Genomic DNA, 19,957 nt, shown 5'->3' on the forward strand with positions numbered 1-19,957 from the left:
GGAAGCTGGGTACCAGTTCCAAAACAAACTTGAATTTCAAGATACACTCCCAGCTGGGGTTTCCATGTATGGTGATGTTGGGTAGGGGTGGGTAGGGAGGGACGATAGAAGATTTGACAGGCTATCAGGTTGCTGAGCTAGGATCAGGTTGGTGTTATCTGGTGAGAATATGGGATGCGTAGAGAGATTAATTTCTGTGGGTTTTATGGATGAGTTTGTGTCTGTGGTGGGGACCGTGGGGCTCAGGGACTGAAGAAGAGTACATGAGTGGCATTCATAGGGACAGTGATCCCCTGAGTTGTATGTGAATGTTGGAGTGTTTGAGCATGGAACTGAGCTAGTCCATGAGCTACTGAGATAGCTTTTACTATCTTCTTGGAAGTCTCTGTGACCTTTGAAAATTCAGAACACTGATATATAGGGAGATACCCAGAGAGGATTAGAAGGGTAGAAAACCCTGTAGTCCCAGCTACTCAGGAGGCTGAGATGGGAAGACTGACTGAGCAAAGGAGGTCAAGGCTGCAGTGAGCTGTGATTGCATCACTGCGCTTGAGCCTGGGCAACAAAGTGACACCCTGCCTCAAAAACAAACAACAAACAGAAAACGGGTACAGAGTACCCTGTTTCCAGAAGGTTTCTGCCTTTGCACTGCACTGTCTGCTCTTGATGAACCTGATCAAGTCACAGCGAAGTGAGCTAGTTTTTCTTAAGTCATTTGAGATATTTTGACCATGAGAAAGACATATGCAGGCAAATTATAAAGACAGGATGGAAGTTTGACTGGAAGCCAGGTGACAGACAAAATCAGACCACTCTTAGGCACCTAGATTGGAGATATCTTATCTGTGAACACTCACAGCGTGCCAAATAGGGCTTCCTAGGTCTAGAAGATGAGGCAACCACTGAGTGAGCTCATAGCCTTCAGTCTTTGGATAATCCTTAGGCTCCTGGTTTTGCAGACTGGCACTATTGCCTATACAAAGTTTTCCTACCATGCGGGGAGCTTTCCTAGCTCTTCCTCCTTCCACCTGAGAAAACATCAGGGCCTTGACCAAAGGGAAGAATGGGGCATTATTGCTCTTCCCCTGAGGAGGCACACCACCAGCTGAGACCCTGCGACATGCTTGGCAGTGCTGTGAGAGCAGATTTTTCCTGTTAATTGTCATCTGGTTTCTGGAACGGCATGTCCCCATGTCGGATGGATTAGGCAGCACCCAGGGTGGTGCCTCCCCTCAGCTGTCCTCAGAGCTTCTCCCAGCCCCTGCTCCCCTCTCCCAGGCTGAGCCTCCTTTCTTGGCCCTGGTTGGGCCAGGAGAACGTGTCCGCATAGGTGGAAGTGAAATATCCTCTATTGTAAAGTCAGGTAACTTAAAGAAGCTAGACTGGAGTTATCAGCAAGATGAGATGGTGTATCTAAGTCTCGCCTTGTTTAGAATTAAGCCTGAATCTCTTTGATCTTCATGAAGTCAGATTATGTTTAGGTCTCACTTTACAATAAATAAGCGCAAAGCAAAAATAAAATTCTAAGCCCTCCAACCATCTGAACACATCCCTCTTCTCAACAAGGGCATCTCAAAGTTAACCTGAAAAACTAGTTCAGGCTGTGATGGGGAGGAAGGAGCCATACATGCCGCCTTATACTCTCCTTCCTTTTGGAATTTTGATAGAATAGACTCTTGAAGTCTGACGAGAAACATTTGCAATCTATTCTCTCTGAAGCCTGCTACCTGGAGGCTTGATCTGCATCATAAAACCTTGGTCTCCACAACCTCTTATTGAACCTTCCTATTGAAAATAACTTTCAGCCAACTGCCAATCAGAAAATCTTTGAACGTGCCAATGACTTGGAAGCCCCTGCTTCCAGTTGTCCTGCCTTTCTGGTCTGCACTAATATACATCTTACATGTACTGGTTGATGCCTTACGTCTCCTTAAACTGTATAAAATCAAGTTGTGGCCCAGCCACCTTGGGCGGATGTCCTCAGGATCTCCTGAGGACCCTGTCACAGACCACTGGTCACTCATATTTGGCTCAGAATAAATCTCTTCAAATATTTTACCGAGTTTGACTCTTTTCTTTGACATAAGCAAATGCCTCAAGCCGCCTTTGATGTGTTGTTGCCAGCGAACAGCACAGTCTTGGATAAAGAGTGATGGCATGGGTACCAGAGTTTCCCCACCTTTGACCTAGGGAAAGCCTCATGTCTTCACATCCACCCCAGTCTCAGTTTTGAATTTTCAAATCTGGGTGAGAATCTAAATGCCAGTGAATTGTTCACTGACTTCGGCAACGTTACATACCTTCTCAGTGCCTCTGTTTCCTCAACATCAGAAAGGCAATAATACTTACTACCTCCCTCACTGGGTTGCTGCGATTGTTGAGATCTGTGTGTGACTGGCATATAAAAAGGCTCCATGGGAACCATTTCTCCCTTCTTTTCTTTATATATACACCTTCATATGCTCCTTTTATTGCCTTCTAGGAAGGGCTGCCCTTCCAAGACTCAATCGTGCCCTCTGTTGTCCTACACAACGTTTAGTAAAATGCCTTTATTATGCTCTAGTCCAAGTACAGTGTCATGTCTTTGCTGATAGACCATCCGTCTGTCCTACTTGACCAGGAGCGACCTATGGCAGAAGCCACAGATCCCTCGGCCCAGTACGCCTGAAGCATCACACAGCATTTGACGATTGCTTGTTGAACTTAGAAATGAATGACTTTAATTTTAATAATAATAAAGCACTGCTTATAAATCAGCAATGAGCTAGTTAGAGCTAATTGGGAAATCTGAGATGTCTGGGCAGTGGGAATTAGAGTGATGATCAGGAGGAAAACTCATAAACAATTCCCCGTCCACATCTGAGGGCCAGGTGTGTTGATAAGGAGGGCCTACTAATAGGAGCTTTAATTCCTTCTGAGAAATAAAAAAAATATAAAAAAGACAAAGATTAACATAACGAAGACCCATATTCCCTCTGCCTAGAATAAACGACTTACTGTTTTGTCTTATGTTTACATCTAATGCTTCATTTTTGGGCGATACAACATGTGACTGACAACACTAAGACCCGTTAGTCCTCTTCCCATCCCTGACCCCATAGGCAGCCACTAGCCTGAGTTCAGCATCCTCCGGTTCACTTGCCGAAGCGTCTTTCCCTGTATCTCCGTCTCTGTGTCTCTGTTGGCTGTCTCTCCCCTCCTGGCTGTCTCCCAGATAAACTCACACCTCCCAGACTGCCAAATTAGCAGCCACTTCTACCACATGAAAGATGAGTGGCCAAGGCTGGTAACCAGTTCATTTTTATCCTTCTACCTATATGTATATGTACACATATATGCATATGTCTTTATATATCCGTATGTAGACATACACACGTGCATATCTATGAATACACTTACAAAATGCATTACTTTGTGTGTGTTTTAATTTAAGGATGTTAACTTATACTCTGAGTGATTTGCATTGCATTATTTCCTTGTCATATGTTAGAGATCTCTCTCTGTTGGTAGGTGTAGGAATTCCAATGGATGCCCGTTTTATGGGAGATGAATATATTAACCGGATCTCATAGAAACACACTGAAGATGCTTTGTCTCAGATCCCTCCTTACTTTTTACCAACTGCCATGTTGTTGATCAAAATTTTGGCTTGGGGAGGGGGTCACCTTAGGACACAAGCTCATCTTCTCTTGGAATCACAAAGGTTTAAGATGGTGCTAAGTGTATGCCAGGGGTTTCTTTTGCTGTTGATGAAGTCTAACGCCTTAGAGTGGCAGGGCTGATTTGTGATGTATTTGGCATGTCCTGGGCACTGCCCTATCAGCCTGCTCTTCTCCTGGAGCAGGGCCCTGGAGGTCCCTGCTGTGCTAGGCATTAACTCTTTGATTGTCAGATCATGGGGTGGTCCAGGTGGTGGGGAGGTGGGTACTTGTGGGGTCAGGGTAGGGGCTATTTACTGCAGCTGCAGAAATATATAAAAATATTTCAGCATTTTAACAACTAACTAGAGTGTACCCTTGCATCCTGGGCCTGTAAGTGAGATGGTTCAGAATTTGGGCCAAATTCATTCTCATAAAATATTGTTAAATTAGGCATCAGAAGACTATGGCAATGATCTGGCCACTCTCTCCTGTATCTGCATTTCCAGGCGAAGAAACTGAGTGAGTTTTAGCTCCACCCACTTTCCACAGCAACACAAACGCCCGAACTCCTTTGTCTTGGCCACCCCACTGTCCACATCCATGGTGCACCGTGCGTGGTCACAGAGCAGTCACCAGCCAATCGGTGCTAGCGTGTCTGAACAATAGTAAAACATGCCCTGTAGTTTTCATATGCGGTATCATAATTATTTAATAGAAAAAGAAGCAGGTGTATGGATCTTTTGCAGCCTGTAAAAAGAATGTACATTATTTGGCCTCTTTCCCTCTCGACCACCTCATAAGTATTTTTAAATACTTCGAGATCAGAGATACTGTGAGAGTTTCTTCATACTTCTTGGCTCCCTCTTATTCCCATGGAGAAAACCGACCAATGGTTTATCAGAGCTGAAACGGACCTTCGGCTTATTAGATTATTAGTGTGCCCATTGTACAGCTAAGGAAACTGAGACCCAGAGAGATGCAGTGATGTGCTGGAGTGCACAGCTAGTGAGAGCCTCCCGGCCCTGCTTTTCCACATACATGGCTTGTGCGGAGGACCTGGGACGGTCAGGGAAGTGAAGCTGCCGGATCAGGAAGATATCAGCTCCATCCCTCCAAGGCTCTGTGTACTTAGCTTTCAATGCTGTCCCATTTAAATGGGGCTTTCAAAAATTCTCTTATTAATTCCCTTTCTCCAACGTGGGGCACTCCTAGCCTTGGGGAAAGATAGGCGCTGTTGGAGAAGTAGGCTCCAAGAACTTCATTTCTTTTCAGACATGCTAGAGACTGAACGCATGGCAGGGTGGTGGAAGCTGGAAGGCGGGGAAGGAAGGGCATCAAGAGCTGCTGCTTGGGCTTCCGGCAATGCCTTAAGTGCCTCATCAGCAACCGCTTGCCTTTCTTCCTAATGGCTGGATGTGTACTGTAGCCTCTGATGGGCCTGGGCACTCGCAGGGCTGTTCCATTGTCAATTAGCGTTAGTTAATAGGTACTTAAAGTAGAGTGGTTGCCTATTTGATTATGATTGGGGGCTATTAACATTTTTTTCCATAAACAGATGGTAACTGTCCTCTGAGTGGATTGTTGAATCCTGCCAGAGTCTTGATTTGGAGGGACTGGCTCCTGCCAAAAGATCTCAGGGACTGCCGCCGCATTGAATGATCTTGTTATCCTTCTGGTTTCACCGCTTGGTTAAGGGAGTGATTAGACTTGGGAAGGAGTCATTTCTGCTTTCTCTCCTAACCTTGGGGCATTGGACTGAGAAGAGTTTCTTCCAGGTGGATGGAGGTAGAGGTGGGAGGGATCTTGGACACGTGCGGTTTGATGCTGCAGATTGGCATTTCTTTCTCAGCTGGGACAGTGTCCTTGTGTCTCTAGCCATAACAGCTAGGGATCAAAGCAAATTCAATGTGTACGGGGCAGAGGAATTGGTACCAGAAGCGTGATGTGTGACAGGAGACGTCTGAGGTGATGGAAGGGGCCTTGGACCATGGTTGAAAGCGCTATTGCTATCGTTGAGTAAAATAGTTTCTTTCTCCTGCACAATATAGTTTTTTGATCACGATGTAACAAGGATTCTGAAACCAAGAGCAGTGCAAGGCAGAATTGAAACTGGGTAAAGGAATTGTGTTTCCTGGCTTCCCGAGATATGTCCATTCTTCCTCCTTGTTGTCTTTCTTCTTGACTTCTTTTTCTACTTCCTCCTCTGAATTGACACGTGCAGGGGAGGAAGGCACCTTTGGCCCTTGCCGTGATCCTGTACTTGTAACTCCTGGTGTATGACGACTCCTTGAACACAATGTTGAGAATGGTTTCTGGCTTCTTTCCTGTGTTGTGATCCCAGGGTCCACGTATTCGCCTAGCAAATGCTTGCATGCCATCTCTTTTCTGACATTTGACAGAGCTTCCAACCGCCCTCCTCTCTCAAACACTCCTAGTATTTGATCAAATCTAAATTAAAGATGTTAAATTTGTAGCAGATCCACAGGCAGGATGTAAACTTACAGAAGCCAGGGGTCTTCTGCTTCTCCTTCTTTGGCTTCAACTTTATGGAGAGGCTCTGATTCAAACAAAGCCCCACCCCACTGGATGACTGAGTTCTAGAATGTGGCTCTGGGAGCGTTGAGAAGGCTGGAAAGCCACGTGTGTTTTTCTGGTGTGCTTTTGCTGCGCCGTCCTTTGTGGGAGTTTTGCAGGTGTGCAGTGAATCATCACAGAAGTCCCTACACAGTCACTTTTGGTCATGTGAAGTCTAAACTGCCCCGATTCTCCTGTCCTCATTCCTTGCTCTGAAGGCTCCAGGGAACCAACTATTCCCTTGCGTTGACTCCCCCATTGGAAGGGAATTCCCTTGAAATAGAGCCTGATGCGAAATATTTTTTTCTCCGTGGCTCCCTGCTAGCTGGCTCTTCTTGGCAGGCCTGTCTGCCCTGTTTAGCAGGGCCAAGGATGACCACTATGCCTGGCTCTACAGCCAAAGCAATGGCGTCTCAGATTCATGGAGTTTTGGCAGCAGAACACCGTGCTTACTAACTTGTGTTGTTGCAACTGGCTCTGACCCTTGATTCCCCGCTTCATACCTTACTCGGTTTAGAAGTTCTTCCCCTTTTGTCCCCTGCCACTCCTGTGACAGGTTAGAGTCACCTGCCTTATGCCCTACTGTAGGTGTCACCCGGCTTTCCCAAAAATGCTGGCTCTCACAGTAATTTCACACCCTAGAAAACTGTAACAGTCGATGAGGTAGTAAATGAGGTTTTTAAAAGCTAGGAATAAAAGCAAATCCAAACTAATTTCTGGCTCTTTCAAAGTCACAAACTTTAGTATTTTATTTTTCACCAAGAATCATGGTGACATACTTCCTCACCAATCCGGTTATCCTACGCTATCACGGTACAGGATGGAAAACTAGGAGGGGCTGGGGCTGCCAGCCTTGACTTTCCCGCATCCGTCTTTACTCCAAATGTTTTTTACCCCCTGCCAAGTCAGGTTGTAGAAACTGCTCCAACAGACCCCCTCCTCTCTCCTCATGGCACATTCTTTCTCTCTCTGCTTATTCTCCGCTGGGTCTTGGGAGCTTTTGCTTGCCCAGAAGAGGCGTGATGATAGGCTTTGGCTAGTGAGAGCCGTCATGTGGTTGCAGTACTCACGACCCGTGTTTTCGCAGCTCATTCTCCTGTGAACTCTGCAAAGGGCGTTAGGATGGCCAAAGAGCAGCCCTGGAATCACAAGACAGCAAAACAGAGAGATCAAAACAACTGCTAACCAGAAAACACGTTTTTGGACTAGGGGAGAAAAACCGCAAGCTGAAAACAGCAGCCACCCAGCTAATGGCTGCAAATCCCCAGCCCCGGCTCCTTGTTACCCCCTGCCCTTTGTTCTGTGGTTCCTCCCAGAGGATCGGGTGGGCAGGGGAGCACAGAGGACTGCACTGCAGGCACAATAGCATCCTTTGGCCAGCTGTGCTTCCAGCAAACAGGTGTGTCTGCCACCTGTCCCAGGCCTAGAACTGCCAGGGAAGGAGGCAGAAGCCTGAGGTTGGTCTCTTTCTGGCCTTTGCACCCAGAAGGGTTAATAACGCTCTCTGTCTCTCTTCCTCACTACCCCAGCATACTTAGAGGAGAGGGACCAACCAAGTTGCTGTGGTGCCTGTCTCTTTATTCTTTTCTCTTGTTTCGACTCTTACCACAAGCCAGAGGGGAACGTGCTGCTGACTTCTTCCCCAACAGGATCGGCTGTCTAATTTGTGTGGCCCAGTGAAAAATGTTCAAAAAAGATCGGAATTTCCAGACAGCTCCAGCAGAGCATTAAACCCCAAGCTCAAGGTTCTTTTGAGCATGGAGCCAGGTCACAGGTCCACGAAGCAAGCTCTGCTTCCTGAATACCAAATCCATCATGGCTTCAGCTCCTAGCTCCTTTGTCTATCCTGAATGGTGATGAAACAGCTATTTCTGTACTTCCTTTTAGAGAGAAGCTGGGATTTGGGGTAAAGACAAGCATAGGAGTTGGCTTTTTACTTCTGATTATTGTAGGGGAAGAGAATGATAGGCATCAAACATTTGTTGAGAACCTACTGTGTGCCGGACATCTAATATATCTTTAAATCTAGAGTCTTCACAGGTAGCTATTATTCCCACTTTAAGGATGAGAAAGCGGCTGCAAATGCTTAAATTGCTCAAGGTGTCATGTACCTGGTGTCAAAACTAGGTTTTAAACGAGTTTACTCTTTGTTCGTTCTCAATCTTAGCTGCACTCTAAACACCTGATAAGATTGTATAATTTCCCAAAACCTAGACCACAATCCAGGTCACTTAAATCAGGCCTGGGTGTTCTTTTTTAATTCCTCTGATGATTGCTATGTGCACCTAAGGTTGATGAACAATGGTCTCAATCCAATGGACATCACACATTTCACTGGCTCTCCAGGTGGCTTATGTAGTCTGCAGACCAGCTCAGCTGATAATGCTGGGAGCTCATTACATGTGCAGTTGCCTGGGGTTTACCCCATACCCACTGAACCAGACTTGGGGTGCTGTGGGGGACAAGCAATTTCTCTGGGTGATCCTGAATGATGGCTGGGGTTTAGGAGCCACCACCCTATACCTGTAGAGAGACAGGCTGATAACATGGACAGTACTGTTCAAACTTTAACATGCAGGTGAATATTGGAATATTCTGGGGATCTTGTTAAAAACATGGGCTCTGGTTCAACATGTCTGGGGAAGGCCGAGAGTCGGCATTTATTACAGGGTTCCGGACAACACTGCTCTATGGGGCATGCTTTAAGTAACGCGGGTTAAGCTACTGGCAAACAGTTCAGGCCTGTGGCCTGGGAACTTAGATTGCCTCTTTGCTTTTTGTTTTTTCCTGAATGCCAGTTGCAAAATGAACCTGCTTCAAAGGTCCGTGGGCTGGGATTTTGAGACTCTAAGATTACAAACTATAACCACTACTTTTTTTGTATTTTTAGTAGAGATTGGGGTTTTACCATGTTGGCCAGGCTGGTCTCGAACTTCTGACCTCAGGTGATCTGCCCATCTCAGCCTCCCAAAGTGCTGGGATTATAGGTGTGAGCCACCGCGCCTGGCCTCTATAACCACTACTTCTAAGGCGTTTCAGTTCTATCCGCTTTGGGCCTCTCTTCTCTCCTAAAACGGTTTCTGTAGTGGCTTCCTTGGTTTGAAACCAAGCTGCCACCTCTTTCCACACCAGAGGACCTGTAAGGTCTGCTGCCTCAATTGATTTCAGTAATAACTGTCAGGTCAATCAGCACTGATGTCCCCACTGAAGGAGTGGGGGGAGAAACCCAGAGAGGCCAGCAGGCAGTGGGCAGCCGGCATTCCCAGCTCAGACTCCTTGAGCTGTGGAGGCAGTTCCTCTCTTTCTCTAGAAACTTCTTTATCCTCTTTGCTGTCCCTCCTACCCCTGATGTGGAAGGAAATGTTGGGCGTATAGAAAACTGGAAAAGCTTGTGCCGGCAGGCCCCGGAATGGCTCAGAGTGGATCTGTCGGCAGGCGGAGGAAGCCCCATGGGTTAAGTTGGTGGGCTGCCCGGGCTGCCCGCCGGCCTCAGAGACACTGCCCTGGGCGGTGGCTGGGATCCTGTTCTTCCCAGTCTTCCTGCCCTGGCAGTTGGTATTCACACTGGAAGCCTGCCCTGCCTTCCATTTTACAGTGGAATAAGAGTTGCATAGTTGGCAGAAGACCAGAGCAGTTTAGTCCTGGAAATGCCCAGCCTCTCTACCTGACAGCCGTCTTGAATTCCAAGGCGCCTCTGTGCTGCTGCAGCAGCCCTGCAAACCTGTTCCCAGGCAGGGGCAGAAGAATGCCAGCGTCTGTCTGTCTGTCTGCCAGCAGGCCTTGACATGAAGCCCCAAGGAGGACGTCGGGTAGTTTCAGGAACTGCCTTTCCAAAGTGCATCCTTCCAAATAGATGGGGTTCAGTGGGTTGGCCTCGGACCAGTCAAAGGGGGTGCAGGGGGTGCCCTGTTGTTGGCCTGGATTCTAGAGAAAGCAGGCAGGATTTGAGCACTGTTGTGAGCCATTATGTGTGAAAATAACTCCCACAGCACCAGCCCCCTGCTTCGTGGCTGCTTTGCAGGGGGCATGCCAGCCCAATGGGGCTGTGCGCGGTGCTTGCCGCCTTCTGAGAAGTGCTGTCAGGAATCAGGAGCCATCCAAGAGCTTGGAAAGTGGATGCTAATGTTTGCTGCTGCCCAGTGTGTAGATTGGGGCAGGCTTTCTGGAAAGTGGCTTGGTAATTTTTATTAGAAACCCCAAATCACGAAAGCCCATGTCCTGCTGACTCCACTTCTGAGAATTTCACCTAAGGTGATATTCACAAATGACTCTCTGTATTTGTGTATATGGGTGTTTAACCCACTGTGGCTTACAGAGTAAACTTGATAAAGAAAGAATTACGTAGAGATCTAACGGTAAATGACTAGTTAACTCCTAATACATTGCGGTCCCTATATATGATAGAATACGATGCAGACCTTAAAAATGACAACTTTTAACAGTAGATTTTTAATGTTTCTGAAAGGATACATACTCAAATGGTAAGAAAACCGAGTAGTATAAAAGATAATGTAGTCACAACATGAGCCTCAGTCCCTCCCTAATTTCCTGCCAGTGGGATAACCGTTATTTAGAGGTTCTGATCCTTTCAGAGGCAGTGAAGGCTTATGCAAAGATACATGTTTCTCTGTTGCCTTTGCACAAATGCAAGCTTGTATTCATACCGTTTTGTGCCATTATTTCTGCTAACAGCCTGTCTTTGAGATGATTTAGTATCAGCTCATAGAGATCTACTGCATTCTATTTTTATAGTTGCATACCAAGAATGATATTTTAGCAATATGTATTGACATGTGAACATGTTTACAATATAAATCCAAGTGAGAAAAGACTCCAAGCAGTTTCTCTAATCCCATTTTGTGTTGTTGTAAAATAAAGAGAAAATATTTTTCTGCACATACGTAGGAAAAATACTGGGATCACATAGAATTATAGGTCAGGATATAAACAGGAGTGATCTTTGGGTGGCGAGATTTGGGATGATTTTTTATTTCATCCTTTGTGATGTCTTCTGAGTCTTCTGTATGGAACCTTAAAAACAAAACAAAGCAGATGTGAGGCCCAGGAGGACAGGGGAGCTGTTCCTCCCACAGGGGATCCAGAGGCTGACTCATTCCCCCACCCAGCATCCATCTGCCCCTTTGTGGTGAAAGCCTCAGCTCTGGTGTCACTTAGGATTGCTGACTGCACAGAGCAGGATTCCCATAGTGTCGCCTCTTGCCACGTGCTTGACAGTCATTAGTGGGGGCGGAGAGGGGACTGATTAAAATACAGATTCATGGGCCACATCTACTGAATCTCGTACCTTGGTAGTATGCCCTGGGAATTTGCCTTCCTAGAAAACAGGCTAGGTGGTCACACTGCCATTAAAGTTTGTGAAACTAGGCCGGGCGCGGTGGTTCAAGCCTGTAATCCCAGCACTTTGGGAGGCCGAGGTGGGTGGATCACGAGGTCAAGAGATCGAGACCATCCTGGTCAACATGGTGAAACCCCGTCTCTACTAAAAATACAAAAAATCAGCTGGGCATGGTGGCGCGTGCCTGTAATCCCAGCTACTCAGGAGGCTGAGGCAGGAGAATTGCCTGAACCCAGGAGGCGGAGGTTGCAGTGAGCCGAGATCGTGCCATTGCACTCCAGCCTGGGTAACATGAGTGAAACTCCGTCTCAAAAAAAAAAAAAAAAAAAGTTTGTGAAACTATTGTGTAGATCAGGAATTTGCCAACTGTCTCATAAAAGAGCACAGAGTCAATATTTTAGACTTTGCTGGCCATATGGTTTCTGCTGCAACCACCCAAGGATGCTGCTATAGTATGAAAACAGTCATACTCAATATGTAAATGAATGAGCATGGCTGTGTTCCAATAAAACTTTATTTATAAAAAACAGGTGCCAAGCCAGATTTGGCCTGCAAGCCATAGTTTCAGACCCCACAGTTTCATGTTACCCTTAAAAAAATTAAGCCAGGAGTGATGGCTCACGCCAATAACCTACCAGCACTTCGGGAGGCCAAGACAGGCGGATCACCTGAGGTCAAGGGTTCAAGACCAGCCTGGCCAACATGGCAAAACCCCATTTCTATTAAAAATACAAAAATTAGCTGGGCATGGTGGTTCATGCCTGTAATCTCACCTACTCGGGAGGCTGAGACAGGAGAATTGCTGGAATCCAGGAGGCCGGGATTGCAGTGAGCCAAGATTGTGCCACTACACTCTAGGCTGGGTGACAGAGCGAGACTCTGTCTTTAAAAAAAAAAAAAAAAATTGATCATCAGGTAGGGGAGTCTACCAAGAGCTCCTTCTCTTTGAAGAAGCAAGTCATAATATTAATAGCTACAATTAATTGAGTGATTATTATATGCCTGGCAGTTTTTAGAAACAACTTACACCTTAAAACAGCCCTGCACAGTAGCTGTACCACCAAGGCCATTGAGAAAACAAAGTGATTAGCCCAAGCTTGCATGATCAGGAATGGCCAGGTTGGCCTGAATGCAGACTTGGGGAGGAAAGTGGTAATCCCACAGTCCTGTTGCTCTCTGGTCTTTGGGAAAGAATAATTTCAAAATTTCTCCCCAGGGCATCAGGCACCCACAGGTCCCTCTAAGTCCCCAGCCTAAGGAGGAATAGCCACAGCCATGCACTTGGTGGTGGTACAGATCCTGGGGTAGCCCTGTGTCTCACAGATGCCTAGGCTCATCGGAGTCCTGAGTGGTATGGGGTCTCCCAGGGGCATTGGACAATGCTCAGGCTGAGGTGGCTGAGTTCACTTTCTTGAAGGGGAGGAGAGTGCATTTGCCATAGAAATGGTTTGGGCCACTGTGCTGGACCGTTCTGAACCCAGCTGTTCAGGGCGTCCCGCCACTGTGACCAATAGCCTTTAGTGTCAGGCTCCTGACAGGAGACTTTGTTGCACCCCTCCCCCAGTGACCCTGCAAGTTTCCAGATGGCCAGTGTTAAACATTCACCCTGCTTAAAACCCATGGAGATGGGTTGGTGCCCTATGTCTGCAGACAGGGCTGGCTGAGAGACTATGGCAGTGGCAGGCAGAAGGCCATCCCTCGCTTCCCTTCTGTCTTCTCCTTGTCCCCAGCTTCCTGACCCTCAACCACATCCTGACTCTAGGGCAAAGAAAAATCCCCTGAGCTGAATTCAGCCTCTGGGGCTGGTGGTTCAGCTTGATGGCTTTGCCAGGTACCAACGTGGGTGATGCCAGTCCCCTGTGAGGTGACCGCTATAAAAATACCAGTGTTTTACATTTATAGACAGCCCAGTTTGCCTTGAGATGTTGGTTTGTTACATAAAATATTGAAGGCATAGGCTGCTCATTGGCTTAACTGAAATAAGGGACTTAAAACAGAAACCAGAAATTTCCAGAACCCAGAACACAGTAACTGCTCAACCAAATAGTAGCAAGTTGTATCGTTGTTACCGTCCATATTATGACAGTGCGTAATCCGCACAGCAGTCCCCTGAAGTCCATATTATCACTCTGCTTTTTTATACATGGGAAAACTGAGATTCATAGAGCCCCTAGAGTTCTAAGCAGGATGAGCTGGTCTATCTGGCTTCCAAGCCACATGCTCTTAGTCAGTATCATACATTTTATAGTCAGACTGTAAGTAGACCTAGGGCTGCTGGGAACCTTGAAGAGTCCCTGGCCCAGGGACCTGCAGAAAACCCTGGACAGGTTATTCTTCAGTCCCTTCAATCATCTGCGAGCGTTCTGCCTTCCTACAAACCAGTGAGTGTCAGACTCCCTAAGCTAACAGCTTCATAGTTCCCTCTTACCAGTTAATAAGCTGCTTATCCAGCCTCAGGTGGACATTGAGTTGCAGGTTAAGGGGGCGTTTTGTGGCTCTGGGCCTGGCCCTTTAATCCACCCTCCAACCCGTTTCTTCTGTGTTCCTCTTTCTGCAAGAAAACAAGTTTTAATACTTTGGGAAACAACACAGCGCCTCCTGACAGAAACCTTAATTCCGTATTGCATCTGAGGTCGTGACTGCAGCCACCTGCCTTGGGAGAGCCCTATCCAGGTTCAAGGAGGTGGCTTCGGCAGGTGTGAAGCAGCAGTCTGGATAGATGCCTCGCCATGGAGCCCCAGCCATGCCCAGGGGCAGTCCTCCACCCGCTGCTCATCATCTGTATCTCTGTGAATTTCCTGTAAATTACAGACGTGGGAGTCATTCTTGACATTTCTTGTACTCCCATCTCTTCACCCCTCCCTGCTCTTGCACAGCCCCATCCTGTGTTTGCGAGTTAAATATCTCCTGAAGTTCTCCCTTCTCTCTCTGCCCACTGCCACGCCCCCATTCCCTCTGGGCTCCACCTTAGCTTTCTAGCCAGACCTCCTACACACCTCTGGCCCTGGCCCCTTCAGTGTGTGCCCTGTTCTGCAGTCACAGTAGCAGGTTCATGGTTCTGAAATGAAAATTGGGTTCTGTAGTAGACTCCTGGTTCTGAAATAAAAATTCGGCCCAGGGTGGTCTAGCCCCTGCTGCATCCCCAGCCTCACCGTGCTATAGGGTCTCCGCTCCTGCCAACCGTGTCCCATGCTCCCTAAGACTGAGGTGCCTCATGCACCTTCCTTCTGTAGCAGTTTGCGCAGTTATTGACAGGAGCATTTGATTAGTGCTCTGCCCCTCCCAGTAGACTGTTGGGTTTGCTCACTGCAAACAGTCATGTCAGCAGGCCGCCTAAAGCATAGGGTTCATGAATGTCCTCTGGGCCCCTTGGGCATTGCATCCAACGGGCTGGAACCTGGAGCTGCTCCTCTGACCGTGCCTAGTTTTGTTACTACTGTGATGAAGTTGTAATCTGGGATCTTTCCTTTCGGTGCCTGCGGATTGCCTGTAAGATGGAGACAGGGATATTCTGGAGTAGAATGCTCTGCTCCATCTAACAGCTCTTGCCTTGAGTTTCTTCCTTCTGCCTACTCCACGGTGCCCACAGACAGGAAGAGACTAGGGCTGACTTGCCTTTTTCTAAGATCTCACCTCCATGCTTATGTGATGTTCTTTCTTCCTTACTGCCTCTTTCTTTACCCACCACTTTGTGCAGTATCTGGCTAGTCCTATGGCTTTTTTTCCCATGCCCCAACACTAAGATTTTTTCCCCAGTGATGCTACTGAGGCTCATTAAAATTTAGAGCTAGACAGTCTGGGGTTGACTCTCAGTTCTGCTGCCTGGGAGCTGTGGGACTTAAGGTGACTTATGGACCATTCGGGCCTCCACACCCTCAGCTGACAAATGAGAGGGATAATTCTTATCATGCAGGGTTTTATGGGAATTAAATGAAATTATGTATATAAAGCAAATTAGCTCAGTCCCTGGCCTTGTAGTCATCACTCAATTAATGTGTGGAGGGGCGAAATCATTATGATTTTTGCAGCATTCAGGAAAGCTGCGAGTAATCCACAGGTCCCATTCTGGCTGTGGTTCATAGCCTTGGTTTTATGTTGGAATCACATGGGAATCTTTAAAAAATTTCAGCAGCGAGGCTACTCCCCTAGCCAGTAGGTCAGAATCACAGTGGATGGGCTCCTGGTGTTGGTCGTTTCTAAAGCTGCTCTGGTGATTTTCAGTGGGAAGCTAAGGCTGTGAGCCTGCGCCTTCCCGGCCTCCCAGCCCCCAACCTCTTTCTGCCAGAGCACAAATCTTGAAGCTGAAAGGGATAGGAGGGTTGCGGGCAAAAACATAGCAGGGGAAGCTCTCGTCGATTGGGCTCCCACAATGCCTCTGGCACTGTGCCTGGCGCTTCACTTTCATGTTCTTATTTGATTATCGCTGTGAACTTGTGAAACAAGAATTACGGTACCTGCTTCTTTTAGGAGCTTCAGGAAGGACAGCTTTTCGCTTCATGTCAGATATGAGGTAGCTTAAGGATGAAGGACCACGAATTGAGGTTGGTGAGGTTGGGGTCAGGTCACTGTCTCCTCTTCTGTCCCCCCACAGCATGCTCCATTGGTGAGGTGACTGAACACCCCAATTTTCCCTGCCTTCAATGTGAGGTCTGGCTGCTGCACCTGTCCACTGCCGTGTTTAATGACCCAGCCCTGCTTGGGGCTCATCGGGCCCTCACCAGTGATCTGCCACCTGTTCTAGCATGCGTGGTTGTGCTGTTTGCTTAACAGGGACATTTAAGTACCTTGCAAAGACTCCCCATGCATGGGGGGAGAAGCATCCGCTGACTAGAAATGGGAGCATTGTTGTTGTTTTGTTATTGCCATCAATTTCCAGACACTCTGTTGGGTTGGAAAATAGTGAGGGGTGGATGGGCAGAGAGGGAGGGATTCTTTCTTGCCTGACTGTGCAAGTGGATTAGAGAGAGAATTCTCTCCTTTGTAGCTCCCTGAACTTTATGGGGCATGTGGAGCCCTGGGGATCTTATTAATGCAGATTCTGACTTGATAGGTCTGGGCTAGGGCCTGAGGTTCTGCATTTCGGCCAAGCTCCTTGTATGAGGCTGGTCCTATTGGTCTGCCAGCCACGCTTGGCTTAGCAAAGCTTTAGCTTCCAGTGAGGGAGACTCAAGTCTATTTTTTGGCCTCTGAAATTTTTATTTTGGAAAGTGTCATGGAATGGCATAGAAATCTGGGTTCTAGCCCTGGCTACACTCTGATTTATCTTTGGATATCTTTTGAGCTTCACTTTTATCCTCTATAATTGGATGGATTTGGATTAAGGGCTTCCAAGGATCCCTTTCAGTTGTAACGTTCTCTGATTCTGTCAGTTGAAGAGGGTAGATTAGAAGGAGCATAGAGTGAGGAGGATGGGAACTAGCGGGAGGTGGGAGTTGTTAGGAACACCCACTGCATATATAGGCTATTCCTTTTAGGATCACCAGGTTTGAACGCTGATAGGCCAGAGGTGAGGAAAATGGGCAATGAATCTCCTTTTGTGCTGTGTCCAAGATCCCAGTGTAGACTGTGAACTCCAGGTAGGTAGTGATAGTGGCTGTTACTTGCTAACTCAGCGTGCGTGTCTTCTCCAAATGGCAGGAGTGTATCTGGGGATGTCTGCCATTCTGTGGGTTCCATGGAGGGCCCGCTCTGTGCTGGCCCAGGGCTAGGCACTGTGGGATACAGATACAAGCAAGGCACACTCCTCGTCCTTAGTGAGCAAGGGTTTTCTTAAGAGAATGGCTTATCTTTCAGAACCTGGAGTCTAGTTGTGACTTTCAGGCTGGAGTCCCGCTACCTGGTTCTGTGTGTCTAGCAGCTTGGGTCTTTGCTTATGGGTTACTGTCAGTATCTCCTAATGTCCCGACTGTTGGCCCTGGGTCTGCTCCTGCTTGCCCCACACCATATCTCTAGGATGTTACTTGCTCTCTGCCTTGGGGTCCTCTCCTTGCCTACCATTGGGATGTCCCTGCGGCAGGGACATCCCAATGGCTGTGGTTCATAGCTTTGGTTTTATGTTGGAATCACATGGGGATCTTTAAAAAATTTCAGCAGCGAGGCTACTCCCCTAGCCAGTGGGTCAGAATCACAGTGGATGGGTTCCTGGTGTTGGTCGTTTCTAAAGCTGCTCAGGTGAGATGTCCCCTCTCCCTATTGTTGGTCTCTTGGATGCCCAGGGAGTGAACACTTCCAGTTTGGCTTCTCCCACTGCTGCCTGGGACTTAGTGAAAATGGTACCTTCTATTTGGTGGGTTCAGGTCTAAGATTGTGTGATGTTTTAATTTTGCCATTCCCTGCAGAGCTATTTCGCACACAGGCAGGCTTTCTCCATTGCTCCCAATTAGACATACCTGTCTATGAATGGATAGGCCTTGGGCTCCTGTCTCTCATTGCCCTTGGCAGACCGGGAACGGGCGGGCCTCCGCTGGGTCAGGGAGGGCTTTCACAACAGGGAGGCTGTGAAGCTTGGAGACGGAGTCCTGGTGTGAGGGGGGCACTGCCATGACCTCTTTAGTTCTTCCAGACCACCCACAGAAGCTCTTGAAACTGCATTGCGCCTGGGAAGGCACATGCCTTTATTTTGAACTGTATAGATTTTTTTTTGGAAATATAGTTTCACTCTGTCACCCAGGCCGGAGTGCAGTAATGCGATCACAATTCTCTGGCCTCCAACTCCCGGGCTCAAGTGATCCTCTTACTTTAGCCTCCTGAGTAGCTGGGACTGCAGACACATGCTGCCATTCCTGGCTAATTCTGTATTTTTTTGTAGAGACAGGGTTTTGCCATGTTGCCCAGCTTGGTCCTGAACTCTTGAGCTCAGACGAGCTGCTCACCTCGGCCTCCCAAAGTGTTGGGATTACAAGTGTGAGCACTGTGCTTGGCCTATGGGCTTATTTTTATAAAAGGAATGGATGTTTATTATATAAAAATGTAGAACAGATTGTATAAAAATTAGTGGTAATCTTATTCAAAAATTGCCACTGTTAGCATAATACTTGTGAATATACATATGTAAATATGTATATGTACATATGCACATATATCTACATGATAGATCTGTACCTATGTATCTATATTCCAATACATATTTTAAACATACATTTAAGTGAAAGTGGTCTTGAGCCATTCATACAGTGTCTGACCAATTTTTTTCACCCAACACTATTTCTTAAGCGCCCTCCCATGTCATTCAATAAGCCCGTCTGTAGGTTTTCCGTTACTCGGCAAAGCTCATGTTCCTTTCTTGCCTTCTTTCTCCTTTTCACATTGCTTGTGTATTATACCATTTCACTTGGTTAATTCAGAACCTAATCCATTTGCCCCGAGGCTGCATGGCAAAGTGTGCATTTATAAAATGTGAATGAGCCTAGGGAAGACACAGGCCAGGGCTGCTCGGCTCCTTGGCCCAGCACAGCTCCCTCTGTGCGTGTTTTATTCAGAGAGCCTCTGGTAGCGGGAACTTGGCAGAAGCCAACCCAACGTTGTCCTGCCGGCCGCTGTAGCTGCCGCTGCATCTATAAGCAATTATGGGTCATCCACTGTGGGGTGTTTCAGAGACCTGAGGGACACAGCTCTGCCATGAGCAGAAACCACGGGGAAGGCGGATGGACCAATAAAAATATGTAATCTTGACAACAGCATCCTTGGACATAAGCCCACATAGACACCGACAAATGCTCGCAGAGTGAGATGGAGGCAGCAGAAGGCAGTGACTTTGGGTCCACACTGTGAGCTAAGACTGGAATTGAAGTCCTAGACTTAAGGCTTTCTTTTTGACTTGGGTGAGTCACTGAAACTTTCTGAGCCTCAGCTGTCCTCATCCGTAAATGCAGGTGGTGCTCGCTTGAGCGCGTGCTGAGAGATTTGACTGGGATTACACATGGGAAACACTCAGCACAGGGACCCCCACGTGGTCCACGCTTAGGAAGTGGCCACCACTGGCTTACTTTTAGGGATTTCAGAGGTGGGAGAAAGGCAGGGTCTCTGGTGGGGTGTGTGTGTGTGTGTGTGTGTGTGTGTGTGTGTCTGTGTGTGTGTGTCTGTGTGTGTGTGTGCGTGTGTGTGTCTGTGCGTGTGTGTGTGCGTGTGTGCGTGTGTGTGTGTGTGTGTCTGTGTGTGTGTGTATTTCCACTCACAAGGTACCTTTCTTTTGAATAAAGTCTAATACTTTATGGAGTTATTTTTATTTAAAGTCTGTGTGAAGCACAAGGAAAAAATACAGCCCTGCTGATCAATCCAGACCCAGAGAAGCAGCGTATGTGGAACTAGAGGAGCGTACTACACGAGTAGTAAGGACATACGGTTCTCCTCCCGCCTCTGGGACTGTGTGGCCGTGTGGCCTTAGCTA

At 47.4% G+C, this 19,957-nt stretch overlaps 1 protein-coding gene and 1 long non-coding RNA gene across 11 annotated transcripts in view; both read left to right on the forward strand.

The window, feature by feature from the left end:
* NTRK3 (neurotrophic receptor tyrosine kinase 3) overlaps window positions 1–19,957 on the forward strand; it is a 382,156-nt gene that overhangs the window by 134,838 nt on the left and 227,361 nt on the right. The window lies entirely within an intron of this gene.
* Window positions 531–19,090, forward strand: LOC116539490. Its single transcript, XR_004264080.1, has 3 exons — window positions 531–1,880; window positions 5,357–5,358; window positions 19,081–19,090. It is a non-coding gene; the product is annotated as an uncharacterized LOC116539490 (long non-coding RNA).

Source organism: Sapajus apella, unplaced genomic scaffold, assembly GCF_009761245.1.
Source record: "Sapajus apella isolate SASKATOON/1434 unplaced genomic scaffold, GSC_monkey_1.0 scaffold129, whole genome shotgun sequence".
NCBI classification, from domain to species: Eukaryota; Metazoa; Chordata; class Mammalia; order Primates; family Cebidae; genus Sapajus; species Sapajus apella.